The sequence below is a fragment of the Cebidichthys violaceus genome, unplaced genomic scaffold, assembly GCF_023349555.1.
Source record: "Cebidichthys violaceus isolate CVI_PGR_0920_01 unplaced genomic scaffold, fCebVio1.0.p SCAF_47, whole genome shotgun sequence".
Taxonomy (NCBI): domain Eukaryota; kingdom Metazoa; phylum Chordata; class Actinopteri; order Perciformes; family Stichaeidae; genus Cebidichthys; species Cebidichthys violaceus.
This window is the reverse complement of record NW_027176672.1, coordinates 1,618,065-1,642,631: the sequence shown is the minus strand read 5'-3', so window position 1 is coordinate 1,642,631 and position 24,567 is coordinate 1,618,065.

Here is a 24,567-nt window from a genome sequence, read left to right as displayed (position 1 = left end):
CGGGAGAGCGGAGCTCTTTTTTAGTCTGAGAGTTTATGATAAAAGGGGAAAGTTTTAAGATTCTCCAACTTTTCAGGGGCCATTTATATCTCTGTGAATCTGCGAAATCTTTGAGAACAAACAGGTATCCGAGTTTCCAAATCGTTATCACTCAAATGTCAGATACAGAGACAGAACTGTGTGTGTGTGTGTGTGTGTGTGTGTGTGTGTGTGTGTGTGTGTGTGTGTGTGTGTGTGTGTGTGTGTGTGTGTTTATTTATTATCCAACGCTCGCATGGTGTGGGTGTAACATTGACGTTATCTCTGTGGTAAATGGCATACATTTAATATTTTCTGTATAGAATGAGCCACTTGGGAATGATGTTAGCTCATTATATGTAGAGTGAAACTAGAAATGAAGTGCTGGAAGCCTGATGCACATGCAGTACATGCACTCTTCTGATTTGTGTAACGGGGATCTCCCCATCGAGTGCTTTCGCCACCGATCGCTGGACATCTGCTTTTATTTGCTTTTACCAGAAATGTTGTTTGAGAGTTGTTCCGATAGCAGTGTCCGATACGGCCTAATAATATATGAGATATCAGCTCACAGGAGCAACGACACCGGGTCCCCTTTGCTACCTGATCCTTACATCCGGCCCGATTTGGTGCCGCACATGTGCAAACTGGTACGACACAACTGTGGTCAAACGTGCTCACGCATCCTGTTTTTTTTTTCCCCCTAAATTTTGTTTTTGAATACATACAGTTGTTGGAAGGAGATTGATTATGACCCGTTTTTAACTTTTAACATTTTCGGATCGGTACTTGGTATCGGCTCATTTGCAAGTTCAAGTATCGGGAGGTGAACGTTGTATCGGAAGATCTCTGATCCAGATCTCGGTTCAGAAAGTTAAAGTGAGGAATGTGACTCTTCAGACGGAGGGAGGACTCCGGACACGCTTGTGGTTGCAGCGTTGTTGCACAGCGGCGCCTCTTTTACCTCGACAACAATCCTCGGTTGAGTACAAACACCAACCTCAGCCGTCATCACATGCGCTTTTGTTTCAGACAAAAATGCATTAAAGTACGCCCGGATCGGTTCATGTCCCCTTCTCCGGTTGAACTAGACATCAAATGCGTCTCCTCTCCGGAACGCTCCCCGCTGTCTGAACACTGTTTGTAATTCACTCCAGGATCTTGATGAAATAGTTCCAAACGAATCAAAATGAACTTGTTGATATGACGTTCCATGCTGGTTTCTATAATTGAGTCTTGCACAAAAGACAACATATCATTTCTGTGGGATTAGCCATGCAAATTGGATGAGCACTTGTAATTGTCACTTTTGGAACAAATCAAAAGTGGAACGGGAAAGACCGATCGCATATTCAGCGATGCCGAGAAAGTCAAGAGCAAAGGTATGACATGGGGGGGGGGGGGGGGGGTTAAGATTAAAAACCTAATTTATAATCCGTGTTTGTTGCAAATCAAGAGTAGCCGTAGAAGAAGTGGGGAACGCCGGCGCAGCATTTGATACGTTTTAATCAGCGCTGCGTTAAAAGGCCTCGTCTTAACGGAATAAAAGCCGTATCTTATTCAGGCAAACCGCCTCTAGCTCCACTGCCTGTCTTTGTCTGCCGTAGAGAACCGCCGGATAACTTCTGTCTGTGACACAAGATGTCTGGGAGGAAAATTTAATTACTTTTCCTTATTAGATGCACAATTTTATTCAGCAACACTTAGCAGCTCTTTTGGGAAAGTTTCTTTGTCCCCAAAGCTCTCTGTCTCTCTCTCTCTCTCTCTGTCTCTCTCTCTCTCTCTCTCTCTCTCTCTGTCTGTCTGTCTGTCTGTCTGTCTGTGTCTCTCTCTCTCTCGTTCTCTCTCTCTCGCTCTTTCTCTGTGCGTCTTGTTTTTCCTCTCTCTCTCTCTCTCTCTCTCTCTCTCTCTCTCTTTCTGTGTGCGTCTTGTTTTTCCTCTCTCTCTCTCTCTCTCTCTCTCTCTCTCTCTCTCTCTCTCTCTCTCTCTGTGCGTCTTGTTTTTCCTCTCTCTCGTTCTCCCTCATCACACACAGGTCTTTCACACACAGGACTGTGAATCATGTGAAATCTGCCAGTCTTTTCCTCTTTCCTCTCTCCTCCTCTCTTTCTTCTGCCCTAGCCCCAGGCTCAAGCTCCAGCATGGATTTAAAGTCACATCTTTCTCCCGGTGTTTTAATTGTTAGGTCTCCCGGTGATCATTCTTGTCCACATCCATCAGTGCGCTGCAGCTCATTTCATAGCCGACTCTCCTTTTTCTCCACTCTGTGATCCATATACAGCTGGCAGTGACAACTCTGCAACACTAACCTAAAAACACATCCGTCACCGCAGACATGTGTGTTAAACTTCATGGAGTCAGACGGAGGAAGAGAGCTGTAGAGAGAGAAATACGTGTGTGTGTGTGTGTGTGTGTGTGTGTATGTATGTTATATATATGTGTGTGTGTGTGTGTGTGTGTGTGTGTGTGTGTGTGTGTGTGTGTGTATATATACTGTATATGTTATATACGTGTGTGTGTGTGTGTGTGTGTGTGTGTGTGTGTGTATATGTTATGTGTGTGTGTGTGTGTGTGTGTGTGTGTGTGTGTATATGTTATGTGTGTGTGTGTGTGTGTGTCTATGTTATACACGTGTGTGTGTGTGTGTATATGTTATATATGTGTGTTAAAATTCATGGAGTCAGATGGAGGAAGAGGGCTATATAGAGAGAAATAAGTGTGTGTGTGTGTGTGGTATATACACGTGTGTGTATATATGTTATAGATGTGTGTGTGTGTGTGTGTGTGTGTATATGTTATATACGTGTGTGTGTATATGTTATATATGTGTGTGTGTGTGTGTGTATGTTATAGACGTGTGTGTGAGTATATATGTTATATACGTGTGTGTATATATGTTATATACGTGTGTGTGTGTGTATATGCGTTATAGCAGAATAATAAATCAAAAAGCAACGTTTGATATTCACACGTTTCTGTTTCTGTTATTTTACAACTTTCTGATGCTGGTTGAACAAAATGCAGCCGGCGGATCTGCTTTGAGTAATTATGTCCTGACAGCGTGCAGCATCGCTGCAGAGAGAGACGGAGCGGGGTGCACTGTGCACCGCTGCCTCTCTGTATGTACTTATCTTCAGCGCACAAATTAACCAAAACACGGGAGCGTTTTAAATAAATAATGGCCACGAATTTCCATCTTGTGCGCACAAAATAATCAAAACTTGGAAAGGATTTCATTAAATTGAGAGATGGAATTACGCACGGACTAGTTTATCGTACCTCGATATACTATCTTCCTCTCGATAGCCACTTCCGGGCTCCGTACTTTTCTCCTCCACCTCGGAACCTTCCGTCTCGTCCTCGGGTCGCTGTGGTACACCTGTCCACACGCCGCGGTAAGTGTCTGAGACCCGCTCCTCCTGCCACGCTGGTCTACAGCGCTGACCTTCAGGCTGACGGGACGAGGCTGTTTTCGGGCTGACCCCTGACCGGCGCTCCGCTCGGTAACGGCGGGGCACTCGCTGCCACCGGAGCCAATTAAGGTCCAGGCATGCGGCTGCACACCGCACACCAGAACCTTCCGCAGGGTGAGCCGCTGCCCCTAATCTCTTAATACCCTCGGCTGCACCCGCAAGGTGACCCGATGCCACCGCGAGACGGAATGCACGCACTGTACACTCACTCTATGGAAAGAGAAACGGAGTGTACTGAGGCAGCGGTGTGCATATTGAAAACCACGAGATTGCGCTGGTGTTGGTGAATCCACTTACTGCGCTTTCAGAAGTACCTGGAAAGACGACGGCGTGTTTGTGAAACCCGCACGCCGTCTCGAGATGATGCTTCCGAGGTTGAGGTGATGTTAAGTTTACAAGAAAACTTTTCCGAGTGATAAATCTGCCCGCTGACTCGGCGCTGTCAGGGTCCCTCGACATTGACGTTTTGATGAAAGTTGGAATCCGTCGGATTATAAATCTGACTCATAAGACCAGAATGCCTCGTATATTTACGGGCTTTTGTCACAGATCGTTGGCCGTCGACGGCAAACACAATAAAATGAATCCGTCAAAAATGTTTCTCATTTCCCTCTAAATCATTCTGTTTTCCGTGCGTCTGCCTTGAACGATAACTGCAGCAGATGTGTCGGCGTGAGAGACCTTCTCCACTTCAGCGGTCTGCCGTAGACAAAAAAACGGATGACTACTATCAAGTGAAACCTCAAAGGTGGCAACTATGCGAACGCACCATACCGGTCCCATCCTGGTTTGAGCTGCAGGACTCACTCCGAAGATACGCCGAGAGGCCTATTTGTGTTTCCTGTTTTCACACGCTCTCGATGGAGATACAAGCCATCCAGTAGAGCAATATTATATGAGGTTGAAGGCTTTCTTTTTTTCTTTTTTTTTTTTTGCACTCAAGAATAAACGGAAGCTGATAAACAAATCAAGTTCAGCCCTTAAGACAGCCCGAAAAAGCAATTTCTATTTGGGATATTGCAAAAAAAACCAAAACAACAACATCCAGTGCACTTTAAGGGGGTCCTTGTAAACCCACAAAGTGAAAACATGTCACATTAGCGACCGCGCTGTGCAGGTAGAGCAGCAGAAACCTACACAAGTAGCTGTGTTTTGGTGAAGAAATACTTGAAGATTTGTTTTTTTTTTGTTTTTATCAGGAACACCTCGGGGGAGTTTCTTCACATTTGGCACAAACGTCCACTCTCACTGAAGGTCGAACTGATTACGACTCGATGGTTAAAGGTCACCGTGAGCTCATAAAACCCCCCCCCCCCACCATAACTCAAGAATCCATTATGCTAATCATGCACCTTGACTGGTTGGTCGGAGGTACACGACCACCAGGCAGGAATTCTAGCGTCTATTGTTCTTACAATGATAATTACCAGTCGATATTAAATATTCAGGTGCTGCTGGTTTATTATACTTCCTCTGTGTGATTTATTCTCAGAATGCATTTGTTTGCAAACTCTCAGGACACCGAACGCAATGAATAAATACGAGGAACGTTTGGATATGAATTAGTACCTTTTCCGCAAACGGTGCCTCAGAATTAATGCTAATTACCTAATAGATTTCAGGAGAAGGAAAAAAAAAACAAGCAGCAGCGTAAAGGTCATCTCTAATGTTCGAAGAGTAAAAAAAAAAAATATAATTATAAAGGTTGTAACATTTATGCTTTTTATGGAGTGCTTATTAACATTTTTTTTTTTTTTTCAAAGACTCCATCAAACATTACTTCTGAATTGTGTTTGTCAGCCCGGCTCTGAATGATTTTTGTCCTGCTTGAAGGTTTTGGTTTATTACTTCTTTTTTTTTGCTGTTCAGCTCTGCTGCCCAGTGTGCACCCCCCCCCCCCCCCAACACCCAAAATGAGGATGAATAATGTATTCATCAGCCCATTAGAGGCTCCTGACAATGCATTAATAGAAGCTGATAAACCCCTCTTAATTCCGTTTTTTTTTCATGGCTGATAAAATCATGCCACTTGCTCATGGTAATTAATTACTGATATCTGGCAGATTGTAAGTGATGTCTATGCCAAGGAGTGTCTCCAGTTTCCGTCATCTCATCTGCCCGTTGGCTCCTTCATCTCTTGAGTTTAAAATTATAAAATCCAAGTTGTTGGGATATAAATGTACCGGTTTACAGGATACGGCTCTTATTATACTACAGCACAAATGCCCCCGCATATTTTTTTTTTTACATTTACGTCTTTATTATGATTCATTTATGACACAATAATACGTAGTGGTGTAACAGACTGTAGCTTATCCGTGATCCGTATGGATCCCGTCCTGGATGTGAACCGCAGATTTATTACACAGTTTAACCATCAGAGTAAAGTTTTACTGCCCAATCGTTTTTTTTTTTTTTTTTTTTTGCCGATATTTAGTCAAAAAAATATGTGATCAGGAGATCAGCGTTGCCCTAATAATGCTACATTGTCAACAACAAATCTGTGTTTAAAAGGATAGCGAGTGATTCTGGTAGCATCGGAGCTAACGGCTTACGTACAGAAGTTACATTCAAGTACATTATGTTGCGTTCAGGCTCGATTTAGTAAAATCATAACGTAGTCGTGTGTTCAAATGTAATCTTGTTCCGTATCGGTGGGGGGGGGTGATTCGTGACTCAGAACCACGATGCAATCCCTTTTCCCACAGGGAGGCGGTTCCAACCCGAGAGTAAAAGTCACTGACGCACCAGTCGTGGCAAAGATTCAACTGCAGTGAGTTGAGTTCACCGTTTGCTTGTTACATACGTACTGCAACTTGGTAACTGGCATTACTGCGTTTTGAAAAGTCTCAGTCGGAGGTCGGTCAAAGGAATAGTTTCCTAACGGTAGATCGATCCCACACGGACGTCTGTACGGCAAATATAAAGCATGGTGAAAACAGCTAGCCTGTCAGCTGTGCCTGTTTTCAGTCTTTATGCTAAGCTAAGCTAAGCTAAGCTAACCGTTTGCCGGCTGGAGCTTCAGAATCGCCTCGCAGCTTTGAGTAATGTGCAACACATCCACTTATATAACAGCCTTAATACATAAAAAGGCAGCGAATGAGAGCGTCTCCCAAAATGAAGCTCTGCTCCTTTAAATGGGCCTCCAGGTTGCCTTCGTCCTCTCCACTGTTCCCTTCTCTTAAGTCTGTGACTAATTCTCTCGGCGCTGCCAGATGGATCCTGCAACTTACACTAACAAAGCATGTAGACTCTGTAACAAATGTTCACTTTAGATATGCCAAGGGAGTCGTTTTGTGGAAACCCAATTATGAGCCAAAATTAATAATTGACTTGATTTGCATACAGATCTTATCACCCAATATTCCTGTTCCATTTGGTAGAAATAAAATACTGAGAGGTTTTAAAGCTAACCACCTGTGGGGAATTTCTGCGTCCCACTTCGGGGAAATTGTAAAGGTGAGATTAGTTTACTCCGGAGGCCACATGGTGTCGGGATATTTGGGGAAATAATGACATCAATATGGTCACCATTAGCGCTAGGAATGCTAATTAAAGGTAGCGGCACGGGGATCCGCGTCTGTACCGGTTGTGCTCTCGTTCTCTGGATCACTGTTGAGGTTCTCACAGAGCCAGGGGCCCAGCCGCTGACACGCTGACATCTTGGGCCAATGTGTGACGAGTTTGGGGCTTTAGGGGTTGATATTTTGAGACTTAAGGGCCTGAGCTTGATGTGTTTAAAACCTGAGTCAGTGAACTGAAGCTCTCATGGAACCGTGGTTTTGTTAGTGGCTGCTTGTTTCTTGCGCTGGGTGATGCGACTGCACTATTGTCACGCTAACCGACTGGGGAACTTCGGAGGCAGCGGCGTTCCAGGTTTTTCGAGGCGAGATAATGTGAGTGCAGTTGGCAGGGCGGAGAGATGAGTTTGATTCTCATCCCCTACCCCAAGTGTGAGCCACAGAGCGTGAGGTTCAGTCGGAGTTAAATGGCAAGACTCAGAGCAACAGACGGTGAGGGAGGCTAGTCACATCGCGCAGAGGAAAATCCAAAACTCAAGTGAGGAGCGTGTCTCACGTAACTTCTGGAGAAAAGCTAGAGGGTTCGAACTCTACAGTCTGCCGGCATGGGCTGACGCCATGGCGTCGATGATTGATTTCATGATACCGAGAGCTATAGTGTAGTCGGGTAAAAAAAAAATCTGCAGCGTCATGAGGAAAGTTTACCCGTTTGCAAAATGAAACACCCGTGAGACTTTAGCCTGGGAATCCAGTGCAACACAACCGCTTTCACTGGAGGTGTTTCGGCTCTCTTTTGGACAGCAGGAGGGAATTGCAGCTAACTCAAGGGCAAGCTTGTGTGTGTGTGTGTGTGTGTGTGTGTGTGTGTGTGTGTGTTTCAGTAGAGAGTGGTGGATGCATTTTAGAAAACACTGCTTGGAAAAAGCACTTCACACTAAATCCCATTTACATTGGCAGCTAAAGTGGACTCAATAAGCTGAGAGTCAAGTCTTCTTTAGGAAGGGGGCTGATGGGTATCATGCATATATGAGTTAAGTGACTTGACAGTATAGTTAATAGTATTCTATAACAATAATAATAGTTCATCTCTGAATTACAGAAACAAAAACATCGACACGGAAAAGGGATTTGGCCCAACATTGCAGACTATAACACAACTCGAAAAATACATCCGGGTTATTTCCCCCCACCTCTTTGACGCAGCAACACTTCTAATATTGTTATTCACTCTTTTGCCGAGAGTTAGATGAGAACATTAATGCCGCTCTCGTGCATGTTCGTTAAATATGAAGGTGCAGCCGGCAGCCGGTTAGCTTAGCATAAGAATTACGGCGATATGTCGGCAAAGACGAGGAAGAACGAGTCAACAATCAAAGTACTTTAAAATAATCAAATTACGCAGCAACGTAATGTTGTTTCATCCCTCCGCCCCTTCGTAGGATGCCGAAACGAGCGTTTACGAGCCACTTTGTCTGCTGTTTCCAACGATGGTTGAACTGTGCTGATATGAGCGGTAATCTCCTGGGAGTCATTAGATCTGATCATTACACCGTTCCAATAACAGCTAAGGATTATGAGGCCATTCTGCACAGCCAACTGTTGATGACATCGCCGTCACACATCCTGACAGACAGGATTTAAAAAAAAAAATGTTTTATCGACACTAACGTGACATCGAATAGTTTCCACGACCGCTTCAACTGATGGATATCGACGCCATTGAACGTTTATTGGAATAAACGTTCAATGGAGAATATTATCTCACCTCGACAAGTTTGCTTCTTTTATTATTTTTTTTACATTCTGTTTCCATGCATTTGTGTGTTAATGCATGCGTGCACAAAATGTCTACATTAATGATACACAATAGAACGGTGTCAAAGTTTGTCTGAGACACAATAGTTTTCTTCTTCATCAGGCAATAATCCTTGCAGTCTCACATTTGAGTCTTTTTTTTTTTTTTGGATCAAGGGCAAACAGTATGACTTCCTGCACATGGACAAAGCACACAGCACGCTTCAAAATGGAGGCCCATAGAGTCTCCCAGCATGCACCTGTCCATCCATGTCTTGCACACAGCTTGGCGGCCGGATGCCTCCTTCGGAGAGCGGCTGATACAGTTCTCGCTGTTCCTTTTTTTTTTTTTCTGCCTTCGCTTTCCGTTCGAGTTGGAGAAAGAAATCAGAAGTCCTTGTCGGTCTGAATGTGACCCATATTGTTTTATTACCATTTAGTCACAGTGTGAACAGATGAAGATTCCAAAAAGATGTATTGAACAACATGTTATCTCCACAAGGATAATGTTCTACATCAAACATAGTTTCTTGGATATGTAAGTAGCTTGGATTCTCTCTTAATAACTGTATGTAATAATATAAATATAAGACTGAGGCCTGGTCCACACGTAGACTATGGCCTGGTCCACACGTAGACTGAGACCTGGTCCACACGTAGACTGAGGCCTGGTCCACACGTAGACTGAGGCCTGGTCCACACGCACACAGGTTTTTTTGTAAGCTGCGTTCACTAGAAGAAAAAAAAACACGAGCACGGTTTAAAAAATATTTCTGTCCAGACGAAAATGATAGGACCCATTTTGACGCATTTGTTCCTCAATAGAATATGTTTATGTTTATGTTCCTCATAAATTGTATATTTATGTGTAAACATGTGACATGTTATCTGGCCACGTCCGCCGTTCATAGATGTTGTTGTAGAGTTGGTGAGCTGTTTCCCATAAAGCCTTATTAAGTCAACCTCATCACCAGCAGGGTTCATCCTCTGGGCACCTCCAATATCTGCACAAAAATAAACTCCTAGCGATCCATCTAGATGTTGTTGAGATCTGGATCTATTGAGAATCTATTGTTTATTCAACAAAGATAATGAATTGTGAAAAATAGCTCAAGAATCATTTTACATTCTATGCGATTATATCATGATATGCAACAAATATTAAAACATTTGATTTGAACTGTGGATGGAATTTTAATTGAATACGTGTTCGACAAAGTGTTTCTGTTTTATTTCCAGAGCGTGGAAGAGGAGGAGAAAACCAGCTCATGAAAGATTGATGTGGGTTACAGACCAGATATTGTTTATTCATAAACAGAACCAGGCATACAGTTATTTGACATGACCTGATGCATAAATGTAGATTTTGTTTGCATTAGTATTTATGTTTGCACATATTTATTCATTTCCATTGTTGCATATCTCGCATTTATTAATTTGGCGGATGCTTTTGTCAAAGTCGTTACTATACTATACTGTATGTCGGCTGTTCATAGTTTCTGTTTTATTCTAGCTGGTGTTCAGCACATATCGACATCTTTGGTTTGTTGTTGATTAACGTGTCTGAATAATCCCAGCAGAGAAGCGTCACGTCAATGAATCACAATTGAGAATTGTACCTGGGTTTTGCTACAAGAACATTGAGACTTGTCATGTGATGTTGAGGTCTTCAGAGTTGCACGTAATATAAATATAATACCGTTATTGTTTAGCTGACTTATCTGCCGGGTTGTTGGCTCGACATTAACGTTTGCCCGGGGCAAGTGAGCTATGTGTTTGGGCAAAAGGAAAATAAAAGTCATCTTTACCGGGCCTGCAAAAATATGCAATCAGGAGATCGTGCATTAATGTCGATCCCTGATAATTAGCGGAGTAACGGACCACTGTCGATACGGGATTCGTACGGATCCCCCGGATTAATTACACACTTTAACGCTAACCGTCACAGTGTGAAATAAAGTTTTACTGCCAATATTCTTTAAAATATGCGATGAGGACGTCGGCATTCATGTTTTTCTATTTGCCGATCTCTGATAATGTTACATAGTAAACAACCGATCCGAGTTTAGATTGACACCAGGAGCGCTAGCATTAGCATTACGGCTAACGAACAAAGGTTTAGTGAAATGAGTATTGGGGCGAAGGTAAAATATAAATTTATCGTGATGTGTTCACATGTAATCCCGAAAAATGTAGTGTTGGTGAGAATCTTTAATGAACAGAGTTGTTTGAAGGAGATGTTTTCATAACATAAATAAATATTAGAGAGAGGATTATGAGCTGTTTACAATACCTCTAAGCAACTTATAATGCTTCATTAGAACTAAACTAATTAGTTTTAATCATAAGAATACAATCTTTTACTTATTTATCTTTTGAATTGTGTTTTTATGAAGAAAAAACACGAAGTTACTTTAACAAAGTATACTCGAAGGACGACATTTAGATTGTTTTATGCTTTCCTGACTTCAGAATGGTTAAAATATATATATATATATATATATATATATATATTTTTTTTTTAAAGCAGCTTATAATACAAAATTAAAACTACTAATGGCCCCAAAAACTGTTAAGTCACAGAACACATTGTAATCATAATACAGCCATGTATTTCGTATCATTTGAATTGTGTTTTTATGTAAATAACCACTTTTATATGACAGTAAACAAGTAAAAGGATAACATTTAGAATTATTTTACTTTTTTATTTTTTTTGTCCAATAGTCCAAATGTCTGTTGGTTTTATTTATTTATCGATAGTCCTACATTTTCTATTTCGTTTTCTGAGTTTGGCTACAGGGCACACACAACATCTCAGCTACTTGCCCAAAGGGCCTTTGTTGTTGGAGACCGTCTGCCTCACAACCGTCTCCGTGGTCTGAATGCACACGCGTTGTTGAAGGTGCTCTATATTTAATTCTACTTCCACATAACTTTGTTGGACAAGAAACTGAATTCACTGCTATTTCATTTTCCTTAATTCATGCACATTACGTTCCCCAACATGTAATTTTCTCTCGTTTGCTGGTATGCAAATGAGTTAATCAAACACCGCTGCGGTGGCAGAAAGAATGATACGCGTAGGATTTCTTGGATATTTTTTTTGTCAGCGTCTCACCCGGAGCTGACATGCCCTGCCATTCTGAGTGCAGTTGTTACAGTAAAATGTTGAAAGGTTGACAGCCAAAGCAGACAATTATATTAACTGGCCCCTGGCCCTCTGTCAGCTTCCAAGAGTGGCCCCCGGGCTAAGCTGTTTGAGAATCTCAGGTGTAATAAAGCAAGAATGGGCTGTTCTGATTAAAGTTGCAAAAGTGAGTATGTGTTTTTGTGTGTGTGTGTCTGTGTGTGTGTGTGTCTCTGTAATTTCCCTCTACATCTATAGCTGCGCATCGAGCACAGCCGAGCTGTCAAATGTTTTGTCGTTTAGGAGAGTTCTCGGGAGTTCAAGTGAATACCTTTTTAGCGTAGTTCAGCGCTTATAATGACTGATCCGTCAATTATCGAGACCCAGAAGATTCTTTGTTTGCCCTTATATCTCATTTAAAAGTCGCGTCTCTTCCGAGCTCCCTGGATATCAGCCCTCAACAAGTAATTGGGGGACTAGTTAGCGACTCGGAGACGTGGACAGAGAGCTGTGTCGGCTCCCTAGCATCAGCGAGGCAACTAGTCCCTCGGACTCCCCGCTCTCATTCAATTAATTGTGATGCCGAGTGGGAGCTGAGACCAACTTACGGCTGACTCGTGCTTCTTGTTTCCTTGTTATAGTGATGTATCTTCCAGGTAAACATCACTCTGTGGACACACTGTGGAGGAAGTATCCAGGTCCTCTACTTGAGTAAATACTCCGCTTTTACTGAATGTAAAAGTATGTAAGTATAATCAGAGAAATGTGCTTAAAGTATGACAATTAAAAGCACTCATTAATGTAGTAAAATGTTCACTTTAAGTGTTTTACTTATTTATTTTTATTAAGTACTTGTTTTATTACAATTTGTCAACGAATGAGATGCTAGTCCGTGTCTACTTCTGTTATTCCACTCATGTTTAAAGGATGTTAAAGCATATATATTATTATTTTTGGAATAATCCAAAAAATATTTAATTATATTATTATTATTACTACTATTACTGGTATTATTATTACCATTATTTCATTATCATATAATAATTTAATTAAGAAATATTCAGTTTTTTTTATTCTCTTGGTGGTTTATGATTTATTTTTTGTGTTTTCGGGCATATTTTTGTGTACACACCTCTTCCTTAGAGAATATGAAACTGTGTCACACTAAGTGCTACGTGGCAGCTGGAAAATGACAATAGCAATATGCCTCGTCACACTTTCGGCAAGTTCAGCACATTTTTGCAAGTGCAGCATAAATGTGACACAAGAACAAAGAAAAAAGTAAAGCTTTCGCAGCACCGTCACTATCTTTAATTCCCAGTTTCACTGTCGTCACAAACGCTGTGTGCCCAGAGAATATGCAGAATCAATGGACGTTTACCGAGAGAGTCGTACGGTGGCCGCCGAGGGGCAAACGCGTTCTTCGGCACCAAAACGTTTCAATTGGGAGAAATGTGCTGAAGCTTCAGAAACGATGTTGATTCATGAACTCGTATCAAAATGAAGAACAAATAGGCTACAGCGACGAAAATGATGAGGATGAGCTGCAGAACAACCAAAACAAATAAACAAATGAAACAGAGAAACGGTGCATATTTCAGTCAACACAATAGAAGTTGTTATTTTTTTACATTTTATAAAAGAGCTAATACTAGCTACGCTAATCTATTGTCTTTTATGATTTTGTAAAAGGCATTGCTAAAAAGAATATGTACCTTTTTATGTCGCCACTTTTCCTCCCTCTTCAAAAACACACTCGTCTGGTTTCTCTCTTTTTTTTGGGGGGGTCGAAAATCAAGCTGTTCCACTCAGCGCTCCCCCTAGAGGCCTGGAGAAGTGTTGACTGGCTGTGCAGCGTTTCTCTGTTGCGTTTGTTCTCGAGGTTGTTGTCTCTAAAGCTGCAGCACGTTTCTCTGAATGCAAATGTTTTTGTAGCGCGTTTTGCTCTTGTCGGCATTGAATTGAAAAGACATGAACTTACAGTGAATTTGATCTACTGCTGCAAATGAAGCTGCGATACAACATTCAACATGTAGTTGAACTTACGCATTGCCTCTTTAAAGACAGACATCTTAACGTGTTTTCAGATAACCGCCATGAAATCTTTGAAGACGGTTGAATACAGAAAATGACTTTTGTCAAAATGCACTGTACGCCATTACCTTGAAAATGGCTGGGTACACCAAAGCTTTAAAGCTCTTATGCGTGCCAGCTATTTTGGGATTACTTGTTATTTTTTTTTTTTTTGTCTCCATTTGAGCATTTCGTTTTGTTTGAATTTTAATTAATGTTTAATAATACCGTACAGAATAAAAGCCCCGTCTCCTCCTATAGTAATCTTGTGCCATAACAAGCCTAGTCAGTGTGTTATTAGGCTAAGCCACGCTGACTGTTCATCTCTCATTTTGGGTATTCTTCATTGCACCCTCCTGGCATATCCTCAGCGGTTTCATTATATAACAAACACATTTTTGCTACAATATGTCGGGTTATTTAATGAAACCATTGTGGCCGTAATGGCGGGGGGATTACAACTAATCCACACAGGAACTTTGCTGATAAGTGCAGACATAAAAGCAGCGCCTGTTCACAGCAACTGGTTCATCTTCTCTGTACATTTTTGGACCAGTAGTTAATCACACAAAAAGTAAGCTATTCTTAAGCGCTGGTTCTCTCAGGCTTATGAGTTTCTCTTTTATTACAAACAGAAGAGGGGAAACGGGTATTAAATGCCAACCAATGTATGGTATAATATCCTCAATACATACTTGTGTGTGTGTGTGTGTGTGTGTGTGTGTGTGTATGAGTGAGTGTGTTTGTTTATGTAGGTGTTCAACCAACATGACACCAACACTTCCACATGATGGAGACCTTTTGACCACATCAGAAGCACACAGGCTTGTTGTCTCTCTCGCTATGAGTAAGACTTGAGTGCATTTTTGATGTTCAAGGAAGATATCAAGTGTGATGTGCGCGACTTCTCCATTTGTGCTCCATTTGTACTAGAGGTCTGACCGGACCTGACCCTCCTGAAAGAGGGCCTGTACTTTCTTTTTTTTTGGGGGGGGGGGGATTTCTCGCCAAAATACATGAAGGATCCAAGAATGTTGTGCACTTATGTGTGTCTGTGTGTGCTAGGAATGCCCCCTGAAACCCGGTTCTGAATTAGTAAAAACCCGGAGTATTGATAAGGTCCGAGAGGTAACGGTTCTGCTATCGGTACTTTAGAAGTTAATTCAACGTTAGCGATGCTGTACGGAGTTTGCTGATAAGAATCAATGAAAGTCAATCTCTTAGCTAATTGTTTAGCTGTAATGTATTTTAAAGAGTTTTGGACTTTTTGTACTGCGGCTCAAGAAAGACTATTTGTTCACAATGTCCAGTCTTTTCTTTTCTCCCTCAAAATAATCCAAAAACAACCAATACTAGTATCAATAAGGAACCAAACCAGATAAGCAGTATCGATAAGAGTACTAGTATTGATACAATCCTAATGGTACCCATCCATAGTGTGTACTCTGTACACTGAGTATTGTATATTATGAAACAAAGACCGCGTTGATGCTGCCGTGCTACTGTCATAGATAGCCCGACGTTAATAAGTCTTCTGAAGTAAACATTATAAACTTTTTGCCTGCAGCAGTTTATACACTTCACCTGTATGGTAAAAATGCTTTTTGGGTTATTATTATTATTATTATTATTATTAATATTAACAGGTGTAGCACTGAGTGCAGAAGGACTTGGTTCCTGAGTGAACAAGAACCATCTCCATAAGAGGTCCGTTCAGTTTAAGAGCTGTTCCAACAATATCGCACAAATGAGCTTTTGACCATATTACAAGATCTTTATCAGCAGATGGATGGTTGCCATGGAAATTAAGACGTTGAATGTTCATCTCAACGTTTTGAGGCTTGAATGAATAAGAAACGTCCTGAATGATGTTCACTCTAATGGAAAAGCTCCAGAAAAGCTACTGAATGGACCTCGTGTGTGTTATTGTTGCTATTGTTATGCATATGTGTTTTTCTGCTTCACTTATTTAATGCAAATTATTTTTTTAAGTATACCATCATTAGCATGTTGTTAATTATCTAGATGGACAATTTTGTAATTTAAAGTTGTTGAAAAGGGCAACGGAGACTGGAGGGAGAATGAAATAATTAGCCAGTGGGAGTTTTGTCTCAATAGTCAACATCTGTTGAATGAGAATGGTGTGTTCACATCAGCACACACACACACACACACACACACACACACACACACACACACACACGTGCATTTATATCTAGATGTGATATAAAGAGAAACGGCAACCGGTATTATTCCAGCTTCTGCTGCTGTGACCAGATGGTGGAGTTTAAAAAGAAAAAAAAAAGAAAAAGAAGAGACCTGAGAGACAAACGGCACAGACCCCGTCACCCTCATTGTTGGTTTGTGTTGGAGCAGCGAAAAGCGAAGGAGGGACATGTATAAAAGAAAACGCTTTGAGCTTCTGTTCTGCTGCTGCCCCTTAAAATGTGTTTTGTCAGGTTATCTTTGTTTCCTCACTCTCGTGTAAAGAAAGAAAGACGAAATAAAGTTGCACAGACGGTTTAAAATGATCCGCTCAACTACAGACGATAGAAAACTAAATGTGAATCAGTAGTTTAGTTTATGACCATACGTTTAATCCATATATGTGTATGTGTGTGATATAAATGTTCTCATCGAACTCCTGGTAAGAAGATGGCAGAATTAGTAAAGCACAGCAGCAGTATGCTAGCTAGCTAGCTTGCTAAATCAACCATGCTTCAATGCTACTTTTGGTGACCGAATGTGGCGTAAAAAAGAAGCATTAAGTTTGTGCTTTACTTTGCGTTCTCTACGCTTCGTAACATCTCTGCTCCACAGCACGTTGTGGTCGTTGCTGCTAAACCTCGCCCTGGTGACTGTTTGCCCGGTAACTCGGTACAGCTAACAGAAGTTAGCCCCGCTACAACGGTTGCAATGGCAACGGAATAAAAATGGCTGCCGCTCTGACCATCCCGCTACGTTGACGTTGTTCTCTTATTTTATATCTATGTTCTCACCACAGATGAAAAGTTCTTCTTTCAGAACTACAGTTCAAATAATATCTTTTTGCACATTCCAGATATAGATCACAGTGTGCAGCTTTCCTGACGACATCTGTGCTTTAAACATTAGAAAATGCTTCTCGTCGCCGATGCAAAGTCGTAACGAAACATTAGAATTACCGGAAGACAGTCGTCGTTAGTCATTTGCTGCCCGAGTTGAGCAGCACTCACATTTTTTACCAAACAGAAATGCTGATAAAAGCAGAGAGAGGAAATGTGGCCAGTTTCTGTAAGTACGTGAGGGGGGGGGGGGGGAGCACATGCAAAACCCTAACAATGGCTGCAGCGCTGACTAATGAGAAACAAATTAATTCATTGAGATGAATTGTTCATTAGTGTTTGCCATCGTAGTTTGTTGGGGATTTGAAAAGTTCAGTGCAATTTGTGTTTACAGAATTAATGGTTTCATCAGTCTAATTCTAGCAGGAGGCGTCATTATTCCTCCGCTAAGGTAACCCTGACAGAAACGCTCCATCACTAGTGCTCCGGCCACACCAGCCTCATCCGTTTCCACACGGTGGCTGGACCGGTCTTTTTTTTTTTTTTTTTTGCATCTACTTGAAAAATATCTGTTTCGTTTAGAATATCAACGTAGTTTTCCTTCCAGTTTTCGGCTCCGTTGTTGTGTCTGTAAGAGGCGGAGCCGACGCTTATCAAGTCCCACGTCTCTCAGTGGGAGCAGAGGCAGGTCGCGCCGTCTTTATAATCAGCAGGATGGATGACACAGGGAACTGGAGCAGAGCAATTGTCTGTAACATCACAAGATCCCCCCCCCCCCTCCAATGGCACCTACTCAACTTCCAAGTGTGTGTGTGTCAAGCAGAGAAACCGACAGCTTGACAACACGGCTTTCATCTCATACCCCCAAATCTCTCCACAATCAAGCATCAGGAAGAAAAAAAAAAAAAAAAAAGAACAATTGAGAGGCAGTATTGGAAATGTGAAGCCAACCTCTCAGACGAGGCTGTCTCTGTAGGTGCCCTGCTAGTTAAACATAGCCCAGCAGCCTCTCACATCCCCATTTAGACACGCGTTTGTCACTTTGGGAGGAGGTCGTTCCGGTGACAGTGATGAGGAGGCCCAGACGCCAGACGCGCTGTCAGCGCTCGTTAAGGTCAGCTCATTAAAGAATTAAAAAAAAAAAAAAAACCACACAAAAAAAAAAAACCACGGTAAAAGTGCGAGCGAGGAGACAGCTTGGGGAGACGTCTCCGTCTCTTCCCGCTCTGAGGAAGAAGCCGACGAGGGAGACGGATCGCAGCGATTGAGCCGCGGAACCCGCGCGACACAGCTGTGTTTTCTGCAGCTAATGATTCTTTACGGGGGAAAAAAAACCGGATCAGAGCTGAACTTGCACTTGTCATGTGTCACAGAGCCATGCAGCTGTTCCCCCCCCCCAACACACACACACACATATATATATATATATATATATATATATATATATGATCAGAAGATGCTGCAGTAGAGGGGGGCCGTGTAGAGGTTTTGGTAAGGGGGGGGGGCAGTGCTGCAGATAAAGACACTAATACTGATTGATCGTAATACAGAAACATGGCCGATTGGAGCTGAGAGGACAGACACACACAGGAATGGTTCGGAGACAGACAGATCTTTAAAAGTTTGACATAAACCCATCAGCTGTCTGTCACTCAAAGCTCACAGATTGCTGATATATATATATATATATTATTTATTTTTTTCCTGAGAGTGTGCACACATACCAGGAGCACGCACCACAGCACCAGAACTATATATATATATCTATATATATATATATATATATATATATATATATATATATATATATATATATATATATATATATATATATATATATTTTATTTTATTTTTCCTGAGAGTGTGCACACATACCAGGAGCACGCACCACAGCACCAGAACTTTATATATATATATATATATATATATATATATTTTTTCCCCCATCACTTAAGGAGAGGAAAAAAAAAGTTTTCTCTTGGTGCTCTTTGGGCACGAAAAGTCCTGATTTGCTGCCAAAAATTAAATAAATAAAAAAAAAATCACAAAACAATCAAATGAGTGTTTGCTGGTTTCACTCCAGTGGCCTTGGAAACATCTGTTGGATTTGCCTCCATAGTCACTGGCAAAATATCAAACGGGAAGCGACTGAGAATGAAGGGGGACAAAAAAAAAAATAAAAACTGTGATCTGGGAACACAATATGCAAAGTAGTGCAGAGCAACGCACATAACAACACATAAGCATAGGTGTGAACAGGTTCGGCGTGTGGAGGATTGTGTCTTTGTCGAATAGGCACAATGTCAGCGTGGACTGATGGCGCTCTGACGGGTATAATGGCTGGTTTCATAGCACAAACAAACATCTTATGGGTTTGATGCATGCTGAATACAATGGACAGATTTTGGTGCAACTTTTCAATGATTCATTTGGGACTTCTTTGGAGCACTATGTCCTTTTTGAAAAGGAAAAAAAAAAAAATCCATATTTCAGCTCAGAAAATGACTCAAAGAGATATTAATGCATGGCTGCCCTGGGCATTGTGAATACACAACCTCGCATTTGTCACTTTGGTTCTTAACGCCATTAGTCCACCATTTTCCAGTTGAAGAGTTTAACCGAGTGAAGGGAAAGCATATTGAATTCCACGCGTTTTGTTTCGTTCCCAGCTCACGATCCATCCTTCCGCAGTCTAAAAAAAAAAAATCATGACGGAGCGACTGAGCACTCAATACAAACATTCACTCCGCTTCACTCTGGCATCTGTGTTGCCGTGCTGTTGCAAAACAAGCAGGCCTTCCTGCACCTGTTTTTCTCCTCCTAAAACAATACATCTTACTTTTACGCGAGCAAGAGGTGAAGGGAATGCATAAAATCTGTGTACGCGCTACACTCCGCACACACACACACACACACACACACACACACACACACACACACACACGCATATAAAGAAATAGGATAAAAATGTGGTGGTTTTTTTTTGTTTTTTTTATTCTTGGCAGCCGCTGCGATAAAGCAATTACAGTGAAAGCAGGAAGTTGGAGTGCTCATGGATTTCTGATGGACGTTTTGGACATTATGAATGCCAAATCCTGCATATGTCAGCAGCACTGAGACTGTGGATAATCCAGGCAACAGTCAAACTAACATCTGTCTCAATATTTGCTTTGCAGGGTGCACGTTTGTAACTCTCCACTATTTTTGGCAGCGCTGTGTCGTTCCAATAAAATCTCAATGAGGCGTCGTCGTCATCAAGCACCGCAGAAGCACGAATAATAAAGTAAAGCGCCGCAAGTAGTGATTACGATGCAACAAATGTGTCCGTTATTTTTCCGATGTAATGGGGCAGCCCATCAATTCTTCACATGAAATTTATTGTCACAAGGTGGACTACAGTGTAGATGTTGTGTGTAGCTCTGGAGGAGCTCCCTAAAGTTATTTGGACACATTTTTAAATAAAAAGCCGTAAGAAAATTGGGTTTTCTTTGAAATACGTTCATCAAATCAGGGAGTGTCTAAAGGAAGAAAGTTAGGTTGCATGTTGGGAGTTGGAGCTCAGCCCAAATGGGACTAAAAGTCACGATATTTCGGCTTCTGCTGCATCAATTTACTTCTTTTAATCCGTCTCTTGTGAGTTCCTTTATGGAAGTAAAACATGAACTTGCTGCAGTAGCCCTTTTTAAATCGATAAAACATTTAAAATGTATGAAAATGGTGACAAATGGCCATTGCAAGGTCACATTTTCAGTTTGATTGTTTTGTTTAACCAAGCTGGGCTAAACCTAAAAGACCTTAAATTCACAGTCATACAACAGACGCAGCGTTCTGCCTCTATAACGTCCTCCCAGCAGCCTCCATCACTCCCTGTTTCTCTTCACGCGGACGTCTGTCGATACTCCTTTTCTCCAAAGCACCATGGCGAGAGGAGGGGAGAGCGGGAACAGTGATCAATTTCAGATATGGCCCGAAGCACAGGGTTTACTAACAAAAGAGATTTCATGCGCTGTTAAAGCTATTGAGCGGCCAGTGGATTAGCTCACACTCCGCATTAACCCTGAAACTCGACGACAAAGGCCCACTTAACAAACGCCCCCCCCCCCCCCCAAAACCTACGCCGCGCAGCCTCACTTAGACTCCCGATAGCATCCGCGGTAATTGAGACACTTCAGAGGTCGACGAACGGTGGCGTTCGGGAGACACGGATGTTTAATGCAGGGTGAGCCACACACACACACACACACACACACACACACACACACACACACACACACACACACACACACGCTAACAGAGGCGCTCTGAGGGCGGGTGTCAATCAGGAGCACATGGCGGAGGTTGCCGCCTGGGCTTCTATTGATTTAGGGAACGCGGAAGACTTTTGTTTGCAACTGGAGCTGTTCCTAGCCGTCTGCTTGTTCAATTTATTTCTCAGATTTCCCCGGTGAACATTTTTGATCACACATGCCACACAATCCCGTGTGCAAGGGAAAAAAAACAAACCAGCATTGACCAGAGGCTATAGATTCACTTGTAGTGTTTTTCTGACCGAGGTAGGAGCTAATTATCCGAACAGCGTCTGCACTTTAAATGCATCCGTCACAAGATGCTCTTCCCCCTTAAGATAGACGAGAAAAGACTATTTTGCATTATTAATTTTGACGGCTGTGTTGTCTCCAGATAATGAAGCGCGTGTAATGTGGAACGCGGCGCTGTCGTTGAAATGCGATGAAGAGTCTGCAGCTCGTTTTCGAGTGTCAGTCACGGCTCTGGAAGATAGTTTCCTCTTATTTGCAAGAACAGCATTTACAACAACAGAGAGTATTTGTTAGCGTGTTTTCAGGGGGCGCATCGTCATCCATCACCGCTAAGTTACGACGAGGACTGACTGTGCTATTTGTTTGCTTTGTTTGCTCACAGCACTTGTTTGCTGAATCTCATGTTCTTCTGGAGAAAATACAGCGGAGAAAAAAAAAAAAAAAAAAGAGAGAGACAGAGGAACGAGGAAAAAGTGAAACGTTTTCAGAAACTCGACATCGCTTTCATCTAGTTCCCTCTGCCTGGTTTGGTCTTCCTTTTACTATTCAGCGTGTGCAGCTACACAATGCAGTGTGATTTGCAACAATAAATAAATGCAGTGTTTTTTTTGGTATTTTGGATTTGGATTGTTATCTTTAATGTATTCACTGAAACTATTGCTTCTCAAAATGCGTTGCACTGTCGAGATTGAAAGGCTTATTGTGAAAACGTTTTCACACAGGTGCTCTGCAGTCTAAGTCTTCACTGATTCATTGTAATGAGTTGAATTTCTCTTCTCTTGTTGTGTTATTTTAACCATCCTTTGAATAGTGACAAATCTTTGGTTAATATGTGCAATCAGCACTAATAGCTGATCTACATATTAATTTCTCAACACTTGTGTTTTAAAAGCTTCACTGAGCTAATGTTGATCCATGAGGTAATGGTTCTGTTGAGAACACTTTAGCTGACACGGAGTCCGATCGAAAGTAAACGATTATTATAATGTTTTAAGTGCCGATTCTCAGCTTTAATCTGAGGGTGTTTGAATCCACATCGGAAAACAATTGCAATAAATTCACCCTTAACTAAGTCCTGGCCCTCAAACGCAGACCGACCAATCGTATCGCAGCAACGGGCCAGCTCCACCCGCAGACTCTCACGCTATCGTTTCTTTATTTTAAGCTGGTTGCGTGGATTTGGAGCTAGTCGCGGTTAAACGTTGTGTAATAGTGACACTCGTTACCGGGAGTAGCAGAAAACGTTAGCACATCGCTAACGTTAGCACATCACTAACGTTAGCACATTGTTAACGTTAGCGGTGTAATTTTGGGGTGAACTGTCCCTTTAATAATAATGACTTTGAGTTAGATGTTTGTGTTTAATCTGGGGAGCACTATGGCCTATGGATCCATACACTCCATACCCCCCCCCCCCCCCCCCCAAGCATCAGTCGTTTCACTTAGTGCCCCAAACTACGCTCAAGTGTTTGTCGCTCTATAGGAACGGCATCTAACGTTCAAACTCTGCTCGAGGTGGAGGTGGAGGTGGCTGGATGGGACTTTAACGCAGGAGACCTCAGTTGGTGTCTGGTGCGTTGTCTAAACTAACCTGTGCATGTATTTTGTTTGATTTGGAGGACTTGTAGAGATGCTTGTAGGAAATCAGCACTTTATCCTCATGGCCGATTTGTCAATTTAAATCCGTTGTGCAGGAACAATGCAGCGTTCATGGTCCCAACACTGAAGCCTGTTCTATGCAGGATTTGGATGGTTTGTACTTGGGAGAAACAATGGGGTTGTCCCAAATTCAAACTTAGTTAATTGGGGTAGATGCTTTTTTTTTTTTAAATTTGTTTTACCTAAAGTTGCTCTACTCAAATGACCTGAAGCGTCTTAATTCTTCTTCCACTGTTGCTCTCTTGCTTAAGGCATTTCATTGTCTTAGCAGCTGCAATAATTAACTTGGGAAATGAGTGCATCTCGCATGAAAAAGCGCACCAGTTTTTTTTTTTTTTTTTTTTTTCCCAAGATCCGCATCCTAAGCTAGAGATTACAGACGCTTTTGATCTGTTCTTTAAAACACAGATTTGTGCGAGTGTGTGTGTTTCCCCTTCGTCGACAATGGGATGAGAGAAAAAGAGGAAGAAGGAAATAAAATGAAGCGATTAGCGGGACCAGAAATCTCATTACGCTCCCGAATGCAGAGACTGGGACATGAGAAACGGTGCACAAGCACATGAAGTATGGTCGTATTGTGCACACTTGATCCACACAGCTTGATTTAAGTAAAGACTAAATCTATTTTTTTTTTTTCTTGTTGAACAGGTGCAGTCTGGAAACGCAGCCGGTTCGGCGTGTGTGAGTGATTATCGGTGGCTGACTGGAATGATATCGCGGGGTCTTCTGTCTTTATTTACCCATATTGATCTGCTTGTTACAAAAGTCCAGATGAATGCTTCGAGGGGAAAATTGAAAGCAATTGAGTCTGACGCAACACGGTGTGCGATTGTTGTCGCAGGTTCAACAGATGCTCGGCTCCTTCCACCTATAAACCACCTGTGCGGTGACTGTAAAACATCCCTCCTAACCAACCCGCTAAATAATGAGGACATGAAGGGGAATTCTATTACCTGCTAATCTACATTCAAGGACTTCTGCTGCGCTGTGTTTAAGCCCCCCTCTTGTTGTTGCTGAGAGGTTGTTCTGAAAGGACAACAGCACATCCTTACAGGTGCTCATGTAATTGTGAAACCATGTCTACACTGTGCCCCTTAAGCTCTCTCTGGCCTTTTAGATTAAATAATGCCTATGATTATGGAACAACAACAACAACAACATATAAGAGCCTTCCGGAGAAAAGAAACGTATTCTTTAAAGGTCCTGCACTTAGAATCCTACAGTACAGAAGAAAAATGTGCTTAAAGTATTAAAAGCAAAAAGTGCTCATTCTGCAGAAAATCTGCCTCTGTGACTGATGTATGATAATACATTAGA